This window comes from Squalius cephalus, assembly GCF_949319135.1.
Source record: "Squalius cephalus genome assembly, chromosome: 7".
Classification (NCBI taxonomy): Eukaryota; Metazoa; Chordata; class Actinopteri; order Cypriniformes; family Leuciscidae; genus Squalius; species Squalius cephalus.
In genome coordinates, this window is record NC_137128.1 from 29,144,479 (window position 1) to 29,166,421 (window position 21,943).

Consider the following 21,943-nt stretch of genomic DNA (forward strand, 5'->3'; position numbering starts at 1 on the left):
CTCAGATTTCAAATTACGTCCATTTTCTCACGAAATTCAAAAACATTACCGTTTTGGCGCTGTGGCGTGAGATCGCTCTGGCGCAGCTCAGCTCAAGAGAAGCAGCAGCGCGGAGCGCACATGATCTTCTCTTCCGCCTTAATAATACCAGTTACAGCGCGAAATAAACTTGAATGAGCATCTGAAAATGTGTTAAAAGATGGAGTACAACTTATCGAAGTCCGTATCATGTCACATCGCTCAATCACTGTTTCAACCGTGGAAAGACATTACGTTATACGTTATAAACAATGTCATGTAACGTCACATTTACCTCAGAAAAACCATATATCCAGTGACCATAAACTCGTTAGTCAGCTAGAAAAAATTACTCTAGAGAGGAGCATTTTGTTAAATATATGCACCATATTACATATTCATTATGTTTAATGTTTAATGTTCTTCAATATTTAATGCATGTTTGAATAAATCTGGAAAGTTTTTTATGACAGCCACCATTTAAATTTTTATATAATTTCATATAACTTTATTATTATAAAAATAAATAAAAGTGTATTTTAAGTGTTTGTATACAAATCAGTTAATTTTTACCTTCAATATTATAGTAGGCTAATGAAGCCTAGCCTATAGGCTACAACTGACTCTGTTACAATAATAGTTAAGAGATTTGTTTTCCTTGAGAAAATTTGCAAAGTATTGTACCTGATATCCAAAATAAACGATATTGAACCGAATCGAACAGTAATCGAAATCGAGTCGAATTGCAAGCTTGTGAATCGAATTGTGAAATTTGTGTCAATACCCAGTCCTGGTCAGGATTAAATAGCAGGTCAAGACCATTTGAGAATTGAATTTGTGGATTGATCAGATCCGAGGCAGAGTGGGACACCATTGAGTCCGTGATGAGGCCATGTAGGCACAATGGCAGAGGCTGTAATACCGTTCACTATCAGATTGGGGATATCTGAAGCGGTGTAAATGTGTAGGATTACTATCAGCCTCAGTGGAACTGAGGGACTCTTTTATTTGCAACACTTGTCTGCTGAGATGAAGCAGGCAGGTGGCCTGAGGGAAGGGAGAACCAGGGGCTGAAGAAAATAAATTATAGACCGTTACAAAATATCCTGCTGAGTTTTTCACATTTCTTCCTCACATCTTCCTTCCACTGTCTGTCATTGCTTTGCTTTACACTAGCATGAAGAACTAGTAATTGTATTAGTTTGTTCATTTCTAGAAGGTGTTTTACAACCTGAATGACATCTGATTTGGCGCTCTTTCAAAAGTCCAAGATCGACTGAGGTAGACTGTTTGAAGTGTGTAATAATGTCGAATTAACATTTTGTAGCACACCTACGCCCTCATTTATGCATTTTTCTTTTTAAAATGCAGTTGGGAGAAAAGTTGAGAGCTCTTTGTCCATAATCACTGGAGAAAGGTTGACAGTTTTAATGAGTCACAAGTCCCATTTACAGTCAGCACATACACATGCTATGTTTAGCCATATAGACGGACGAATTGAGTTATTTTCTCTAGAGCTCTAAAACTGTTTATTCATCAGCTCTTTGCACTTCACAACTACTAAAACTTAGTAAAACTTAGAGTATTTGATTCATCTTTTTTATTCAGTTTTGTCAGATAATATCCAGCAGAGTTAGATGATTGGATATCTGATAGGTTTCAATTATTCATTTCATTAGATTTACAGGATCTAAGGACTGTGTTGGGAGGATGTAACAATTAAAAGTAAATCGTTCAGGTAATCAGAAACAGGCCATGCGGCTACGAGACAGTGTTACCCTAGATGTTTTTTTGTTTTTTTTTAGGGTATCTTTTTTGTGACCTAGTGCTTACAGTTAAACAGATAATAATCTAAAAATTTATATAAATGAAAATTTACTGTAAATTATAATATTGTTATGCCTAAATTCACTTCTAGCGCTTGTACTGTAGCATTTAAAATGATTGATTTTAGTTTATAGGGTTTTTTTTTTTAAATTTATTTAGACAGTATAGACTAGAATTTTTTTATTGAATTCATTGAATTTTAATATCAACCATTAAATATTTGGACTTAACATTTAAAATAATTATTTGCTTATCGTTATCTGCCGGAATAATGTAATGTAATATTGGTCCCCTAGTAAACAAGTGATTACCTGGATTTTTTACTCCTGTAAGCAAACAATATACCTTTATATGGGTATTTGTTGCTATTCTACCAAATTTTCCTGTAAGTTTTGGAATAACATTTGATAAGCCTTATTTGACAGTGAAAGCAATGATGTACATGTAGTTGTCACTTGAAAGGTTTCTGAGGTTGTGTATAGACAAGTTAGTGTATCTTTGCCAGCAAAACGTGCTTCTTGACCAGAAAGTGACACTTCCAGCAGAAGAGAGGTGGAGATTTTGGTTATCTTAGCAGATGGCCACAGCAGGGAAAGGGGCTCAATGAGGGGCTCTTACTTTGACAAGACTATTACAGCAGCAGTGTGTCTGAATTTAATCATTTTTGCCATTAATAGTGTTTCCTAAGACTCTCAAAAGGTACACATTCTTGGTATGCCATAGACAATTATTTTTTTATTTTTTTATTTTTTTTTTAGTTTTGACCATTTAGTATTGAGCCTCTCAAATTGTGGGACATTATAGATACCACCAGATATGACTTGTTTATAATGAAATACTATACAGAAAAAAAAGAAAAAAAAAAATATTTGACAACTCCAAAATTAACCCGAAAACGCATACTTGAGTCTGGTCTTCATCGACCATGGACGTCATTCACCACCTTCCCCCTTATTCAATCGCTAACGACCCGAATATGTAATAATGATTGGCAAAACATTTCAGCGGTGCACATAACTGGTGCGCAGGTGTGCATACGTGGTAAAAAAATAAATGATACACACCAGAAAACGTGGAGGGAAGCGCTTTTGAGTACAAATATTTTTGGGGACAGGGACACGTTTACTTACTAGAGTAGGATTTTACTCCATCTCTGGTAAGATGGCAATCATGATGATACATGTTAATTAATTATTAATTAATTATTAGGGGTGCAAGTGCAACGGATCACGGTTGATCTGTGATCCGTACAGACCAGGCCCTACGGTTCGGCACGCATGTGATTCGCGGATTATCTAATGGTTATTAAGTTTAACCATCATAGAGTGAAAGTTTATCATTCGGACGTGTTTTGTCTTGCCAATTTACACATTCAGACGATTTTAAACACAAAGGAAGAGGCGAAAATCACACACTGTTATCTGTGCGCACAGATTCAAACTCCTGAAGTTTCAGACAGCGCTCAAACACCGAATTGATTCATCTTTCGTGTTTACTTGCACTTGAATGGACACATACACACACAAGTATGTCAAAATACCCATCTCTGCAAGTATTCTCTCGGTTATATCATTATATAGTAGGGATGTCAATTTTCACAAATTCCCATGATCGATCGTCGTTTAAGTTAACGATCAATTAATCGATTAATCGTTAGCCTTAATACTGCGATATGTGTCAACTGCAGTGGCATATGGCCAACAGCATGACAGGGTCTGCAAATGCTAATGTTCCTCACCAAATCAATTAGAATGGTTTTAAATGTAAATAAATGGCTAGTAGGATTGTAAAATGTTTCGATGTGATTGATAATTAAATTAATTATTTAATAATCAAATATAACTACTAATACAACGCGTCACCAACGCCGCCTCATATGCGCTAGAATGTGTGACTGTTGTGGATGCGCTCTTCCTGGAATAACTGCACGCGCTGAATGAATCTGCTACCGTTAAACTGGAGCACTTTGCTAGCACGTTATTTATCTAAAAGAAACGCATCCTATATGAGATTAATCAGATAGATTTAAAATAAACATAATATTACAAATTATATCTGCACAAAATGACGCAAATTCATGCACAAGTGAACTTGAACTAAGTTACGTGCCATTCATTCAGAACTACTCATGTTGTGGACGCGCTCTTCCTGGAGCAACGCGACATGGCAACTAAACCCAAATAATTCACAATGTTTTATTACAATATTGTTCTCTTTATAATGTTATGTAATATTACAGTTCCAATCATTATTAGTCGTGCACTGCCGTTTGAGCTGCGCGCGCTGAAGCTGACGCTTTACTACAGAATTCTTAACCAAATGCATCCAATATGAGATAAATCAGATATAGATAGGCATACACAAAATAAACAGTATTACAACTTACATTTGAACAAAACAAAAGGCTGCGAATGCACACGCAAACTTACATGATGATGAAGGTGTAAAATGGTCGCAAACATAACTCCGGCGCGCTCGCTTTACATGTTTCGCGGTTGAGCAGCGCGCCGCGCACGCGCATGAAGACCTGCTTAATCGATGATCGATAAGTTCTATCGATTAAATGTATTATCGACAATTAATCGATCGTCGATTAATCGTTGACATCCAAGTGAACAGTTGAGAAAGTAACCAGATGTGTGACAGTATATTAGGTTTGTGCATTTGGTCTTAAAGTGACTGCAGCCTAATATCCCTGCTGTTGTCTGTGTCATTAATGTTAATAAAATAAAATAAAATCATCATCATCTACCATATTCTAGAGAAAAGAAGATTGTTAGGAGAGCAGTCAGGAGGAAAGTGATGACGACAGCTTGTAGGATAAGTGTGCCGTGTAAAGTGTGAGTACCAAGCAGCATCTTGGTACTCCCACTTTCTTCAAGCAAGTTCTTCACAAAATGTACTGGTGTAGGTTAGAGGACAATGTTCGCTGTGTGTTATGGTTAAGTATTGCTTCTGTCCCCCTTATAACTCAGATATATTGCTCCACCTACTAAAGGCTTGCTTAGGGCTGAGGTTTAAATAGTTAATCATTTTAATTGTTCAGCCTGACAGCCATAAGATTAAATGTAGATTAAAGAGGAATTCCCCTGCAATGCATAGTAGTATAGTATGTTGCACCTGCTTCAGTGCGACATGTAAACAGATGCAAGTATCAGCATGTTTGTTTATTTTTTCTTTGTTTAAATTTGAATCTGGCCTATGTCATTCAAATCAGCTTAGTTGGTTGACTAGCACATACATATTGGTGTCATGTCTGTAACTGGGAAGAGGGCAATTTTTATTTTAAAGTGCTTGTATGCCTTTCAAAATGTTTGTTTTATGGTTTTGAGTTAATGAATTTCTGCTTCATCAGTCTAACTGTATAGAGTTAATGGGACTTGTGTGATAATGAATGGCCACTGCTTTAATCTGTGTTACATTGGTCCCCTTTGTAAGATCTCTCCATGCAATTGCCAAAAACAGCATTTCGTTATGGATATGTACTTCCACATAAAAGAAAATGGGCCTTGCCTTTATTCATTATCATCAAGCTTAATGATTCATTTCAATGTTAAAGACCCCATAATATGAGGTGTGTAGAGATGTCATCTTTAATGTTTGATTATGGCCATCACTCCTGACATGTCTCCACACCAGAATTGATGTGTCAGCTGTTTTTGGTGACAATTATATAATTTTGTGATTTTGAGTTTGGTGAAAGATGTGCATTTTTGGATGCATATCTGCTTGTAGTGGTTTAAGGCACTAATACAATGGCATAAATCAAATTATGTTACATATAGCATCAACTTTATTGTTAGATGTGGTGAATATTTAACCATAGAGAAGGATTAATAGGTTTTCATTATTAAATGGGAAAATTAAGACGCTACAAGGGATTTTTTTGTACCAATCTCAAAATGCAGCTCTGTCTCTATAGCACTCCTACTATCATTAATTTAAAAAAACAACAACAAAAAAAAACAGATGTTGCCATGGTGCCGTATCTATTGGCTTAATCTTGGGATACCAGCTGTGCTTCCCTATCATTATAAATCTCACTCTGTCATTTGAGTGATGAGGGAGACGCAGATTCTCTTATGAACCACAGCGAAATCTCTCATGAAATTATTACCCAGATTCTGTGTGTTCTGAGGCGTGCAGAAAAGCCAGCTTTTGTTCCGCAAGGGCATTCAGAGGGCTGTGCGCCCTCTCGGCAGAGGTTTCTGGCATCCTGAGGGTGGAGAATAATGGAAATAATAAAGACCCCTTTCTTCATTTTAAATGTCAACAGAGTAATTGACTACACGTCCTGACTGCCCATTTCTCCTAGTCCTTGACTCATACCGTAAATGCATGAGTGCTGTTATTGAAATTCGAGATATTCTTTATGTTACACTGAACATGGTAGGCTTCATAAGAAATCAATTGGGCTGCTCTTTCAGTGAAAGTAGAGAGTAGACTTCAAAAAGACCACAAGTAGGGTTGCAAAGGGGCGGAAAATTTCCGTAAAGTTTCCGGTAAATTTCCATGGGAAGTTAAGCTGGGGAATTTTGGAAATATTCCCCAAAAAATATGTAATAAAATGTCTCCAAACATCGGATGTGCACGTGTCATTTTTCTGTAAAATAAGACGAGCTTGTAAGAATACTAATGCAATGCAAGAGCTTGTAAGAATACTAATGCAATGGCATGAACAGATATATAAATAGTAAGGCTAGCTAAACAACTGAAATGATCTTCAAAACATATTGCAGGAGGCAGAGAAAAACAGCCACATGAGGTAGCTAGCATCTGCCTTATGTGGTAAATAAAGTTATGCTAGCTTATTTAGCATCTAACTTATCAGCTTGCTATCTACTAGATGAATACATTTGTATGTGATATTTGCAATTTAAACATTTAATAAATAAATAATATCATATATCAATATGTTTAGTCCACAGGCTCAAATGTGTGCCTTCAATAGTCTTGTGCTTTGGGCTTCTGTACATGTGATGGAGGCATGCACAGTGCCAGTAGGGAGTGTGGTCTCAATAGCCATGCAGTAAGCAGTGTGCTATGTGCATGTGATTGAGGAATGGCATGGATATTCAAGTGTATTTGAATGGCATCTGTTTGTTTTAGTCAAGATTATGCTAAAATATACTTTCCTCAACTATATTTAAGTTCCCTATGAAGAGCCAACCCTCAACTTTGAAAATTCCCAGTTTATTCCCGTTTACTCCCATAAATTCCTGTTAATTCCCTTAAATTCCCATTAATTCCCATGGAAAGTTTCCATCTTTGAAAATTCCCAGAATTTTGCAACCCTAACCACAAGCAGTACTATGTGATACACTGGTTTACAGTGCTTTTGCATTGTTCTCCTCACAGAAAACAAAAATGTGTGACATTCTGAAAAAATTTGTGTTAATATCCAGTTTTGTCAGATATCACTGTTGTGTTGTGGCCTTAGTTAAGTGTGTTTTTAGGGCCCTATCTTACACCCGGCGCAATGCAGCGCCAAGTGATACGCAAGTGTTTTTTGCTAGTTTCAGTCCGACGCAGTTATCATTTTCATGTCCTGCGCCACGTTGTTTAAATAGCAAATGCATTTGTGCCTATTTGTGCACCCATGGGCGTGCTGGTCTGAAAACGAGGTGTGTTCTGGCGCATTGTTGGCGCGTTGCTATTTTGAGGCAACAGAAATAGACTGCTGACCAACTGAAACCTGGTCTAAAGTCAATGGCGCAATATTTTTTTTGTTATTTAATGAGCGCGTTAGTAATTTGCGCCTATAGGCGGGTCCACAATGCGCCTACACTCTGCTTATTAAACGCACATGGACGCACAGCAACACACAAACATGCCAAATATTTAAAATAAAAGGATTACAATATAAAAGATTATTATTGTGTACATAAAGATATGGTGGAATCCGGCCTGTCCCGTAGATGGTCTGCTTGCACACTTTTACCTCGCTCACGAGCAGTTCCGTTTGCGCTCTGGAGACGCAGAATCACTATCAATTTCCGTCATGTAAATAACGAATCTGCCATGGCACGAGCAACTGGCATTTAAAGGGAATGGGAGATGAGACTCTGATTGGTTTAATGCACGTAAATCCCAAAACACACCCAGTACTCATTATGCGAATAGGAACAACCCTTTTAGACCATGCGCCTGGTGCGCCGACCATTTTTCCCGTCGTTAAACTAGCAAAAGTGGAACCCCTTTTAAAATGCTCATATGGTTCCAAGACATTTTTACTTAATTTGTCTATGTGAGTTAGTGACAGTGATAGACCAAAATGACAATGTCTGGATCCTCACCTCCACATTGTGGGAAAAATATGATTGGTTGAAGAATGGCGGCTGCACAGTGGGTCGTGGCAGGCCACTTGGGCAGATCCAGTAGGCTTAAATGTGCACACGCAGATCAAGAGTGGCTGGGGTGGCACAAAAGACAGTGGGAGATGCAGAGAAATGCGATGATGCAAGCGGAATAATCTAGCACTAACTGGGCCACTGCAGACAGAAGCATGGTGGGGTGGGGGAGTCCTCGCATTGGGGACAAGATGTTGTCACACTAGCTCGAAGGAAGAGAGTGGGGGAAAAAAAAGGGAAAATGAGAAGGGGGTGGGAGGAATGGAAGATGCTGTACTCCTACACATGTGCTGAAACTCTACAAACATGCAGTTATTTATTGCATTCAAACAAGATGGACCCTGACTGTCTCTTTGGTGTGTTTTATTCCTCATATTTTGTTCCTTCTGCTGGGTGAGATATGAAGTGTTAAAATGCCATCAGACAGTTCTGTGGATTTTAGGTGGCATCAAAGCCTAGACATTATGAGCAGGCTTATCTTTCTCTGTAAGACCCGTGTTGGCACTTGGACACACTTTAACTAGACACACTACCTAGACACACTTAAACTAGACTTTGATTTGATTAGGTCTCCTCTTTTGGCTAATGAGTAGTGTCTAATTTAATTATATTTCATTACAAATCACACCATCATTCAAAAGTTTGGGTACAGATTTGTTTGTTTTTTCATAATAGAAAAATGTATAATTTTATTCAGCTAGGATACATTAATCAAAGGTGACAGTTACAGACATAATGTTACAAAATAATATTTCTTTTTTTTAAATAAATGCTATTCTTTTGCACTATCTATACATCAAAGAATACAGAAAATTGTGAAAATCACTGTTTCCACAACAATATAAAGCAGCACAACTGTTTTCAACATTGATAAAAAAAAATATGTTTCTTGAGTACAAAATCATTATATTAGAATGATTTCTGAAGCATCATGTGACACTGAAGGCTGGATTAATTGTGCTAAAAATTCAGGTTTGTCATAAAGTGAAATATATAAAATTAGAAAACATGTACACTCACCTAAAGGATTATTAGGAACACCATACTAATACTGTGTTTGACTCTGTGTTTGATAAACACAGTAATACTGTGTTTACTGTGTTGGATCCATGTTCTCATTCTGTTTACGCCAAATGCTGACTCTACCATCTGAATGTCTCAACAGAAATCGAGACTCATCAGACCAAGCAACATTTTTCCAGTCTTCAACTGTCCAATTTTGGTGAGCTCGTGCAAATTGTAGCCTCTTTTTCCTATTTGTAGTGGAGATGAGTGGTACCCGGTGGGGTCTTCTGCTGTTGTAGCCCATCCGCCTCAAGGTTGTGCGTGTTGTGGCTTCACAAATGCTTTGCTGCATACCTCGGTTGTAACGAGTGGTTATTTCAGTCAAAGTTGCTCTTCAGTCAGCTTGAATCAGTCGGCCCATTCTCCTCTGACCTCTAGCATCAACAAGGCATTTTCGCCCACAGGACTGCCGCATACTGGATGTTTTTCCCTTTTCACACCATTCTTTGTAAACCCTAGAAATGGTTGTGCGTGAAAATCCCAGTAACTGAGCAGATTGTAAAATACTCAGACCGGCCTGTCTGGCACCAACAACCATGCCACGCTCAAAATTGCTTAAATCACCTTTCTTTCCCATTCTGACATTCAGTTTGGAGTTCAGGAGATTGTCTTGACCAGGACCACACCCCTAAATGCATTGAAGCAACTGCCATGTGATTGGTTGATTAGATAATTGCATTAATGAGAAATTGAACAGGTGTTCCTAATAGTCCTTTAGGTGAGTGTATATTATCAGTATAAAATTTTAAATGTAAATAAAACAAAAAATTTATAGCATTTTGGCCGACACTGATAAATCGATTATGTCTTGGCTGATAACCAATATGGACAATATTAAAATTCTATACTTAAAAACTAAAATCAGCCAGTATTGTATCATTATTGGCCATTATTGTATTGTTATTGGCCGATTGTATTGTTACCAATGTTGGCTGTTGATCATTAACATACTTTACTCATATATGATGTGCCCATATTAAATTTGATTTTAAATTCCAGAGTTTTATTAATGTGAACCTTTGGGCCCCACTTGATACTTCTTTGCTTTGGATCAAAGATTGTCTTTTGCTGAAACATCTGGCATCTTGATCAGTGTTGTTCTGAATGCAATTTATTCACAGACAGAAATTTTCTTATCAACCATTTAGGATTTCCCAGAACTAATCAGCGTCGTTCCTGGTTCCCACTGTTATTTTGTAGCTCATGACGGCAGGAATCCAGACTAGTAGACTAGAGGAATGAGAGGCATATCAAGCAGGAGATCCCTCAAGTCTCTAATCACAGCACACTCAGGCCTACCGAGGAATGCTGGGTAATTCTATTACCAGTACAGCTGCTGTGCAAACCTTTACATTAACTTTAATGTTTTTCCTTTTTATAGATGGTGGATTTGAACAGTCATGCTATTATTGTAAATGTTAAAGTACTTTTTAATGTTGTGGCTGGTTTAGACAAAGATTAGACCGACTTAATCCCTGTTAAAGGTTAAATAGTACAGCATTTGTTAGATTAAGATCGGCTCCACAAGCTGTTGTTGAAAGAATATCTTGCTGGACAAAGATTTAGATATATTAGAATGGACCAAGCACACATGTCATATTCCTGCATCTTTTATTCATAATCTAGGTCACATTGGGATTAAATACAAGTCTATTCAGGGGTCATCTCTCCCAAGAAGTTTGAAACAATCATTTTCAAGCAATCATGTGAGATTTTTGTTTATCTCTCTATCTCAGAACCACATATGGGCAGAACCCATCGTTTTTTTTAATAATGATCAACTTTAAATCTCAAAGCAGGTGCTTTTTATTGAACTAATATGCACATTAATTGTCTTCAATACGAATAGACACACTTTTACTGACTTGTTTTCCTCTTAGCAAGTGAAGCATATAGCTAACATTTAGATGTGGACCCCATGCGAGCATGTAAGGGTTTTCAGCAGAAGTCACATGACTGTGCAGTGGAATATTAAAGACTGGGTGACATTTGTGGGCTGTGAGCTAAAAGGTCAGACTGAATGCAACTCTTTCCCTCAGTGCTGTGAAATAGTGTGCTTGGAGAGTGGCTGAAAGGATTGGGCCCTGGTGGCCAAAATTCTGTTTTAAACACTTAACTTTGAAATACATCTGCATTTAAATACAAAAAAAACCTGTTTGTATTGAAAGGTGTTTACATGAAGGCTTTTAAATCGGAGCGATCAGTCACATTGAACGGATTATTTGGGTGAATGTAAATATAATAAGTAATAAGCAAAAAAAGTAATGTCTAAGTTACTTTTTTGAAATGGGTATATTGAGGTGTTTGATTGATTGATCTCATCTTTGACAGTACGATCAGGCTACAGTAATAGAGGTTGCCCTTTCATACTGGAGCTCAGGGGACACAACTTTGTCTCAAATATTTTTTGTTCAAATACAGTAAGAGAATAGAGCTGAGATGTGAAATCAGATGTGAGACCTATAGAGTCAGTTTCTCAGGAGAACAGTGTTAAGCAAAAATCTCCCTTTGCGCTTAATTTATCACATCGCTGTCTATGAGAAACACATAATCTCATTTGATTTCATAAATGAAAAAGTAATATTGTGAAATTTTAGTATCAAATAACCGTTTTCTATTTTAATAATGTAATTTATTTCTGTGATGTCAAAGCTGAATTTTCAGCATCATTACTCCAGTCTTCAGTGTCACATGATCCTTCAGAAATCATTCTAATATGCTGATTTGCTGCTCAATAAACATTTCTTATTATCAATGTTGAAAGCAGTTGCTTCATATTTTTGTGGAAACTGATTAAAAAAAAAGGATTCTTTGAATATACAGTTTATTTGAAATAGAATTAATTTGAAATAGAGATGTTACTTTTGTTACATTATAAAAGCCTTGTCAATTTTGATCAATTTAATTTGTCCTTGCTGAATAAAAGTAGTCTAAATACCCCTAAACTTTGAACTGTAGTATGCTGACATTCCCTACTACAATTAAATAAGGCTATTTCAGTTTGGTTCTTGACTGATTGGACAGATCATCCAGGTCTTGACATTTGTGATGGCTGAATTAGACTGGATTTTGTAGAAGTGCAGAATTTTTACTAATCATTTACTCAGCAATTCTTGGTTCATGAGATTTTTCAACACAAATATTGAGACTTTTTTAAGTGTGAATAAGGACTCTGCATCCCCGGGGGTAATTTTGGGAATCACTTGCTTAAGAGGCCTAATTATTGTCTACTCCTCTGGAAGAAAAACGCACAAAAAAAAAAAAAAAGTCTACTATATTCTCTAAGGAATAGGAATAGTCTTTATCTAAAGATGATTCTGTGCTTTAAAGAATACACACATTCAAGCAATGAGAGAGTATGATATTCTTACAAGCAGCTGAGAGGCCAAATGCACCCACTTCAGAATCAAACATACTGTAATGAGAATGTGGATAAATTGGAAAATGGCTCACCTGACAAATGCACAAGGAATATTCAGTACAGTTCTACAGCTTCCATTTGTATCGTTCAAGATCCCAAACATACTGTATTTTAAAAGTTATAGCAAGAACAAGCCACAACAAAAATTAATCTCTTTAATTGGCCATTGGAACTGTGTTGATGCTTTGAACATTCTTTAGAGGCATAGATACACTCATATTTAGATTTTTTTTGGAAAGGGAACGCACCACGAATGAGCTGAAATCCCAGCACAGGCCTTATAGAAGGGCTGCAGTTCCCCGATTTCTGTTTCTTTTATTTTGCAGTCCAGATAAGAGCTGGATGGATTTGGCAAGCAGAATATGCTGACTCTCCTGCATGGCATCACTTAGAAGAATCACGAATTGAAGGTGTCCTTCTTGCTGCTGCACCATTTATTTCCCTGATTTATGAGTAGAAAACAACTGCCAATCTGTTATTACTTGCAAGGTTTGGGCAGATATCAATAAAAAGTGCAATTGTATGCAAATTCTATTTACTGCAACCTTACTCTATTCTTAGAGATAAAATAGATGAAGCCGTTTTATCTCATACCTTCATAGAAAAACTGGATAACTTTGTTTGTTTGTCTATTTTTTATTATTTTTTTATTTATAGTTATTTTTAGATTTTATTCTTTTTCCGTTTATTTATTTTAGGGGTTCAAAGGAATCTCAGGGACGGGGGATCTTATTTTTTAATTGTTTTATTTTATTTATTTTTTGTTAGTGTTGTATGGGATAGGTTGTTCCTGTGTATATGGATGTCATAGCTTATCTCATCCATACATGTATTTTAGATATGCTTCTCCACGTGATTGTGAAAATGTAATAATTATAATTTTCAAAAAAATGACAAAAGCTGATATTACATCTGAATGTGGATTTGCTGATTTTTATTGCAACCACAGAGATTACAACTCTGATGTGGCATCGAATTGCTTTGCAAAAAGCAGGAAGGCATTAACAGGGCAACAAAACAAACCCTGTCAGCTTAGCTCAAGCCAAAAACCTCTGTAGCATTTTCAATTAAAAACTTTAAGCACAGCCTTGCAATGATTCCATTAGCACCGGCTCTGGTGTGGAAGTGCAACGAGTGTGGTCTTGCACGGTTGCATCGGTGCTGTTGCATTAAGAATAGTTACATCACAATGAGGCTACGAGGTATGTGAATCATTCAACGGAAACTAGAATGTTTTGCGTGTCTAAAGAAAACTCTACAGCTTCCTGCTGTTTTTGCATTCATCGTTGTCGTAATGACGGAGTGTAATTACTTGAGATAGAACACTAGATTTGCTTTGCTCCAGGCCCCCACACTTGCACACTGGGCTTGTGTGACTCACTCAGGCGTCCAGAGGTAAGGAAGAAGGTCTTGTGGGGTCAGAGGAAAAGCTCGGCAGGCGTGCTGCTGTGGGATTTAAGAGTGACACAGGCTTTGGGTCATTTGCAGCTCTAAATGAATGACTTCTTGTGTGTGTAATGTGTGTGTGGAGAGAGTGTCTTTTACTTAATTATAACGATGTTTGTGTGTATGTCATTATGCTTTTTATGATTATCTTGTGCCGCTGTCCCTTAAAGCTGACGTATAGCTTATCTGGGCCTTAGAGAGACTAGAGGGTTGAACTAGGGTCACAGGGCTTGTGTGGTCACATGATTCCTAATTAGGGAGAATACAAGCCAATCTGTGATTGGCGAAAGACTGAGACTAAAGACAGAAGTATGATTTGTGGTTCATAGTCTTAACTCAAAATTGTGGGACAAATCTGCCATTGTTTGTTTAATATGACAGTTTTATTCAAGCAATCCAGAACAAAAAAGCGTTCATTCACCGTTTATATTTTACATCATTAACAAAGTGTCCTGATGTCTTTAACAAAGCAACACGTCATAATGCTGTCTCTTACTTGTATGTCTTTGTTTTCTCCTAGCAAGTTGTAAGCGAAACAAGTGGGGCTGCACAATTTGCCAAAAAATCATATTGCTATTATTCTGTCATATATTGTGATTTGAACGGCACTATAAGGCTGATATGTTTTTAACTTATTTGGTAGCGATCACATCATTATCTACATTGCCCAGCTGATTGGTTGCTGTTGCATCAGCGGCCAATGAGCAGCGGCTCATCATTCAAACCATTAACGGTGTGTTGCTGTTAGCAGTATTTAGCGCGCCTTCCAGAAACCCTCTACCTTCCCCAGCACCACCTGTATAGATCCAGCCCGTTCTCATCCCAAGGCGTCATATACTGACGCTTTTGACATTTAGTCTACATCGAACGCACATGGCACCCTTTAGCGTCAATATGAGACGCAGATAGATATGGGCCAGAAGGGCGCCTCCTAGCGGTCTAACCCTTACCCTACCCCAGACCTAAACCTACCCATAACCGAACAAAGCTCTGTGCGTGTCATATTGACGCTAAAGGGTGCCATGTGCGTTCGATGTAGACGAAATGTCAAAAGCGTCAGTATATGACGCCCTAGGATGAGAATGCGTTGATGGATCTGCTACAGGGGTTAAATTGTGTATGTTACATGTCTTACATGTACAGAATGTCTTATATGCTCACAGCAATGTCTGTGAATGTATTCGCAGTAGCAAGTCTCGGTACTTGCTCTGCAGCAGCAGCGTAGCAGATCTATTCCGCCAAGACCAAATACATTGCCATAACCATTACCATGCCAATCTCTATTAACATACCAATCTCCCGAGAGTTGTCATGACATAAATCATTTAAATGCCAATTTTATAAATATATTTATTATAATTCAATAATAAGCTGTCTGAAAGGGATGTCCAGGTACTAACTCGAATTGTATCCAAAAAACATAAAACCATAGCTCTATTAAATGCACATCTCGACTCTCCTGTTTCCACAAAGACTGTTCGTCAGGAGCTCCACATAGTCAATAATATTTATGCTGCCAACAGTGCAAATCTTAGGATGTGAACAATGTGAAACGTATTGTTCTCTGAGTCCACCTTCACTGTCTTTCCCACATCCGTGGGAGTTACGTTTTGGAGAAGCACCAAAGAGGCTTAACACCCGGGCTGTTGCTGCCCAGAGTGAAGCACGGAGGTGGATCAGGATCAGTGATGGTTTGGGCTGCAATATCATGGCATTCCCTACTGTACTTGATGTGCGTGTCACTGCCAAGAACTACCAAACCATTCTGGAGGTCCATGTGCACCTAATCGTTCAAGCATTGTACCCTGAGGGGATGCGGTGTATCAGCATGATAATGCAGTCACCAGATCTAAACATTTTTGAGCCACTTTTGGGGTATTTTGTAGGAGCGAGTCAGAAAATGTTTTCCTCCACCAGCTTCACATAGTGACCTGGGGCCTCATGTATCAATCTTGCGTACGCACAAAAACTTTGCGTACGCCAGCTTTCACGCTCACGGTCGGATGTACTAACAGTGAAATTAACGCGAGAATGTGCGTTCCTCCACGCCAATTTCATGTCTGGCGTACGTACATTTCTCATTGTTTTTGTCCGTTGGCGACTCTTACAGGCAATGAAGTGAAGTTGCAAACATTACACAACGAATTGTTCTACAAGTCTATCGCACCACCACCTGTGGGAAGCATTGCTATTAATTTGCAATGTAGAAAATAATTGACATATATTGTCACACGAGCCTTATGGGAATATTCTATCAATTATGCAATTAAGTAAGAACATATAAAAGCATATGCAAATTGATGCAACCCTTAGTCTATGGCAATGGCAGCTTTGGCCTTATTAGAGGACATTGCTAATGGCAGAATCCGAAGAGAACGAGTTTTTAGGGACCACAATGATTTTCTGATTTAAGGTCATTTACAGTGCGACTTTCAGATCCCACCACATTGATGGCATCAGCCAAACTCTCCCACTCATATTTTTTCCTTTTGTTATTAATTCCGGAGGACAAAGTTCCAAATAAAATATTTTTTCTCGTTTCTACCTCCGATAGTAGCACCTCCAATTCACTTTCTGTAAAGTTTAGTTTCTTGCCGCTTGCTTTAGCCATTTTTCTTACTGCTTTCTTTTGCCAAAGTGGACTCATTACCATATTTAAATAGATTTAATTAAGGGAGGAGACTGGGTGGGGCATTGTGCTCATGCTTGTGCGCTCAATTTTACGTTAATTGGGATGTACAAAGAGAATATGCGTGGGATCCTTCGTACGCAGAGATTCATACATCTGTTTTTTTTTTTGTGCGTGCGCACATTTACAGCTTTGTCCGTACGCAATTTTTTAGTATGAATTCAATGCAAGTCTTTGTACATGAGGCCCCTGGACACTGTTCTGTAGAGGATTGGCTCAAAATCCCTCTGGCCACTGTGAAGGAGTGAAGATGAAAGTATCTGTCATTCCCAAGAAGAACTGATGCTGTATTGGCCACAAAAGGAGGCCCTACACCATACTAATAAATTGTTGTGGTATAAAACCAGGTGCTTCAGTTTCATTGTCCAACCCCTGTATATAAAATAGCCAATTACTTTAAAAAATGAATAAATATAGGCATTTTAATACCTCACCCATTGTGGCATATCGTTTGTCCAAAATCTGGCATAACAGCATATTAAGCCAAAAGTATAGTTCGGTTCTACTTTGCTAGTGTATGCACACAAATTAATGCATTGCCTTTCAAAGTATTCTCCATTTGATAGCATGTGCAAACACATGCACGCTAGCAAAATCCTTATCAAGCAATGTCTGTTCGCTTGGTGCCCATATTTGCAACTATTGGCAGCTATTTTGGACATCCAAGGCCACTTTTATTTAGAAGGCGAGACTTATTCCGCCATATTGAGCATTGCACTTTCTCCCATTCTTAGTAATATGACTGTACCGTATTGTTATCTAAAGCATTTGGCAATAGAAAGACTCATCCTTTTCCAGTGTCTGTGCTAAAAGTTCTCCAAAAGTATTGATAAATAAATCTATAGTTGGAGGATCTTTTAATCCCCTCACACAAGCACTCGTCAACATGGTGTCTATTGTTGTTGCTGTCATCAGTAGTTTGTTGTTGCTCTTGTTCTGTCTCCTCTGTATCCTTTCTGACTGTTAAACAACAGCCCAGACAAGTGTATACGCTGTAAATATCAAATATGTTCTGATTGGCTGTACCACGTCATGCCACTTGCTGTGTGAATAGAAAATTCCGTGTCACTGGAATCGTGTTGCATTGAATTGTTTGGACAGAGTATTTGTTTGATTGTTGTGAAGATTCCACTTGGCCTCCTCCTAAAGTAATAAGTCTTATGCAGAGGTTATTCAGGAAGGTGTGTGCTTCTCTTTGTCTCAGTGCGCCAGCAGTGATGATGTGCTTGAAGGCTGGCGTCAGTGAGGTGCCAGTCTGCACGCCTACTTGGTGGCCAGGCAGAGCACAGTGCCGGGGGTGGTGCGCTCGCTTACTCATCTCTAACTGCTGGAAAACCAATCTCATTCAGCCTCTACATATAGATATTTATGTGTCCACAGTCGTACTTACCCGAGCATAGCATCTGTAATGGAATTATCCATGCATAAATGTGATCGTACCATGGTACAGTATGAATGCCATATTTATATATCATGATATTTAAAAGGTAGCCTTAAGGAGTCCAGTTTTGCCTGATTATCATCGCCCTTTCTGGTAAATGTCAAAAAGCATTTTTCTCCATTGATGGCCATTGAAAATGAACAAAGTATTTTATTTTCAAACAACATACACACACACACACACATATATATATATATATATATATATATATATATATATATATATATATATATATATATATATATATATATATATATAATATGTGTATATATATGTATATATATATGTATATATATATGTATATATATATGTATATATATTAGGGCTGTGCTCAGAATATCGATACAACGATACATCGTCATGAACTCCTGACGATGCGCGTATCGATACAGCAGCTGCCGTATCGATACTGTTGTGCTTATGTAGCCAATTCAGGGCTCGAATTTCAGCGCAGGATTGCGGGTATTGCGCATAATTTTAATCAGTCCTGCAGTTTAGCATGTAGATTGTATGAGTAAATTAATCCACACAGACTATAAAATCAGATCAGTCATTTTAAAACTTTCTGCGAGACGCAATTTCACAAAGAGCGTGAAGGCTTGTTTATACTTTCGCCTGGAGTCTCCGCTGCCTGCGCGCGCACCTCCCCAAACGGACGAGGCGTTTATACTCGACGCGCTCACAAACAGCTCGCGAGTAACAAAAGTTATTTTTCGCGGATTATATCACTTTGATGATGTCAAACATTTCGGTCTTGTTGAGTATCCTCTAAACACAGTCGGTTATGTCTTAAGCATAAAACGCATGATGGGACAGTATAATGAAATCAGGATCCGTGCACTAGCTCTTAAAGGGACAGAAGCCATATGTCTGTCATTAATATTGTTGTCAAAACAACAAAAGATAGTTTTAATTTTTTTATTTCATTTAACTCATTGTTTTTTTAATGACAAAAACTAAATAGTTTTTCAGTGATCACAACTGTTATAACACTGGTTATACAATAAACATATAAACTGTTACTCTGAAATTCAAAATTGATCCATATCGTGATACGTATCGTATCGTGGCTTTAGTATCGTGATGCGTATCGTATCGTGACATTGTTGGTGATACACAGCCCTAATATATATATATATATATATATATATATATATATATAATGTGTATATATATATATATATATATGTATGTGTGTGTGTGTGTATGTTGTTTGAAAATAAAATACTTTGTATATATATAATGTGTGTATATATAATGTGTGTGTGTATATATATATATATATATATATATGTATATATATGTATATATATGTATATAATGTACACTACTGTTCTTTTTTAATAAATCATTGCTTTATTTAGCAAGGATGCAAGCTGATCAAAAATGACAGAAGACATTTATAAGTAATTTTCTGTTTCTATTTCAAATAAATGTGGTTCTTTTTAACTTTCTATTCCATCAAAGAATTCACGGTTTCCACAAAAAAAAAATTAAGCAGCACAATCATTTTCAATATTGGTAAAAAATAATAAATGTTTCTTGAGCACCAAATCAGCATATCAGAATGATTTCTGATAGAGATATAAAAATTTTGTCCGATACTGATACCTGGTAATTCTTTATATTTGAAGCCGGTATATTGCCCGATAAATCTAAATCCAAATTTGTATATAATTTTTGAGAGCCTGATTACAAAAACAAAAGTCCTGTCCCACCATTAAAATCCATGTCCCAAGCACACAGTGTGCATCTGAAGTGTCTCAGCTGAAGGAAATAATCCATTATTTATCAGCTTTAATATATCGGCCAAATTTTCTTATTGGGACGATAACGATAACATTAAAAATTAACACACGACCAATATCGATATGGTGGCCGATGTATATTGTGCATCCCTAATTTCTGAAGGTTCATGTGACACTAAAGACTGGAGTAAATGGCTAAATTACATTTTAAAGTTGTAATACTGAATTTTTAATAAAATAAATACAGCTTTGGTTAGACTTCTTTCAAAAGCATGAAAAAATTTTGCATATCACAAATAATTCATTATGCTTTAGTGACAGATTTACCAATGCTGTTTTTGAAGGCCAATGAAATTATTAAATGCATTTAAAAATCAAAAAGCATGCTATTGTCAAGGAACCACATCCAAAAAGGGTACCGTTTTTTTTTTTTTTTTTTTTTTTTTTTTTTTCTCAGCTAGTTTTAATTTCTATCATTTTCCTTGTCAATGCATAAAGACATAACACAAGAGTCTTTTAGGAAGTTGTTCTCATTCTTTAGCTAAATGAGAAATTGCATGATTCTGGTATGTAAATCTCCTCTGAAATGTAAAACTCATATGGCTTTGGCATTATTTTTTGAGCTGAAGTGTAAAGGCGATTGCAAGCTTTGTCTGACGGCTGAATGACACGGCTCTAGCAGTGCAGTGCTCTCATGAGCCGCTGACTACTCTCCATGAGAGGCCTCCATTTTCATCCTCATGCAGTTTTAGCTGAGAGGCCCATTGATCCTGAAATCACTGAGCACTTCCCTCTGAAGAGGTCGTGGGTTGTCTCTCTTTACACCTGTTGTTGGCGCATACAGACCATTTCACCATTAAAGTGATTGAACTTTCATTATTTAAATAAGCATTTTTTTATGTTATCTGTTATAAATAGAGCAAGCACTATGGGTGGAGTTATTTTATCCTATTGATATTAGTATTTTTATTTTCTCCTCTCTTTTAAGCCTCTTGTTTGTTAGACTATCTCTATATCTTCAGCTCTTTCAGTGTCCAACCTTTCTTCTTCTCATCTTCCTCCTGATCTCTTCTTATTGTCTTCTTCTTTTTACAACTCCACATTTTCTCAGTCATTGAACACCTCTCTTTAGTCTTGTTTTTTTCCAGGGTCTTTGGGTTTTCACACACGAGTCATGACCCATTTAATGCACAGAATGCCATGATTGTGTTTAATAAATTGCATTTCCTGTGCTGTGTGCGTTATTACTAACCCATCATATATCAATATGATTCTATTTGACAGCATGTCATGTGCATTTGATAGTGTAGCTACCTTTAGCTTTATGGTAGTAGTTTGAGTTAACAGTTTTGAAAACCAGAACCGTGGATGAAAGCAATCCTATGTTATATACTCTATAATGTGTCATTTATGTGAAATCAAGAAAAATTTACAATCTGTATACATACATTTAAAGAAGTCTCTTTTGCTCACCAATGCTGCATTTAATTGATCGAAAATACAGTAAAACAGTAATATTGTGACATTATATTACAATTGAAAAGTTATTTTATATTGTAATACATTTTCAAATGTAATTTATTACTCTTGTGACAGCTGAATTTTCAGCATCATTACTCCAATTTTCATTGTCACATGATCCTTCAGAAATATTTGTGTGTGTGTACAAACACAGAATATATCGTGTAATGAAATAGCAATGAATATGTAATGAAACGGTGCTAATGAGCAACAAGAAGGCATATGGATCATTTAAACCGCTAAAGATCCAGCCACCTGACAATTTGACTGACTGAACAAGCTCCTTAGCAAATGATTCAGTTTAAATTATTTCTCTCACACACACACACACACACACACACACACACACACACACACACACACACACACACACACACAAACACACAATGCTGAAGTTAGCTATAACCTGCTGAAAGG

General features: G+C 37.1%; 1 protein-coding gene across 4 annotated transcripts in view; it reads left to right on the forward strand.

Annotated features, from left to right (window-relative positions):
• Positions 1-21,943, forward strand: part of dlgap1a (discs, large homolog-associated protein 1a) — a 127,715-nt gene that overhangs the window by 17,309 nt on the left and 88,463 nt on the right. The gene's annotated exons all lie outside the window — the stretch shown is intronic.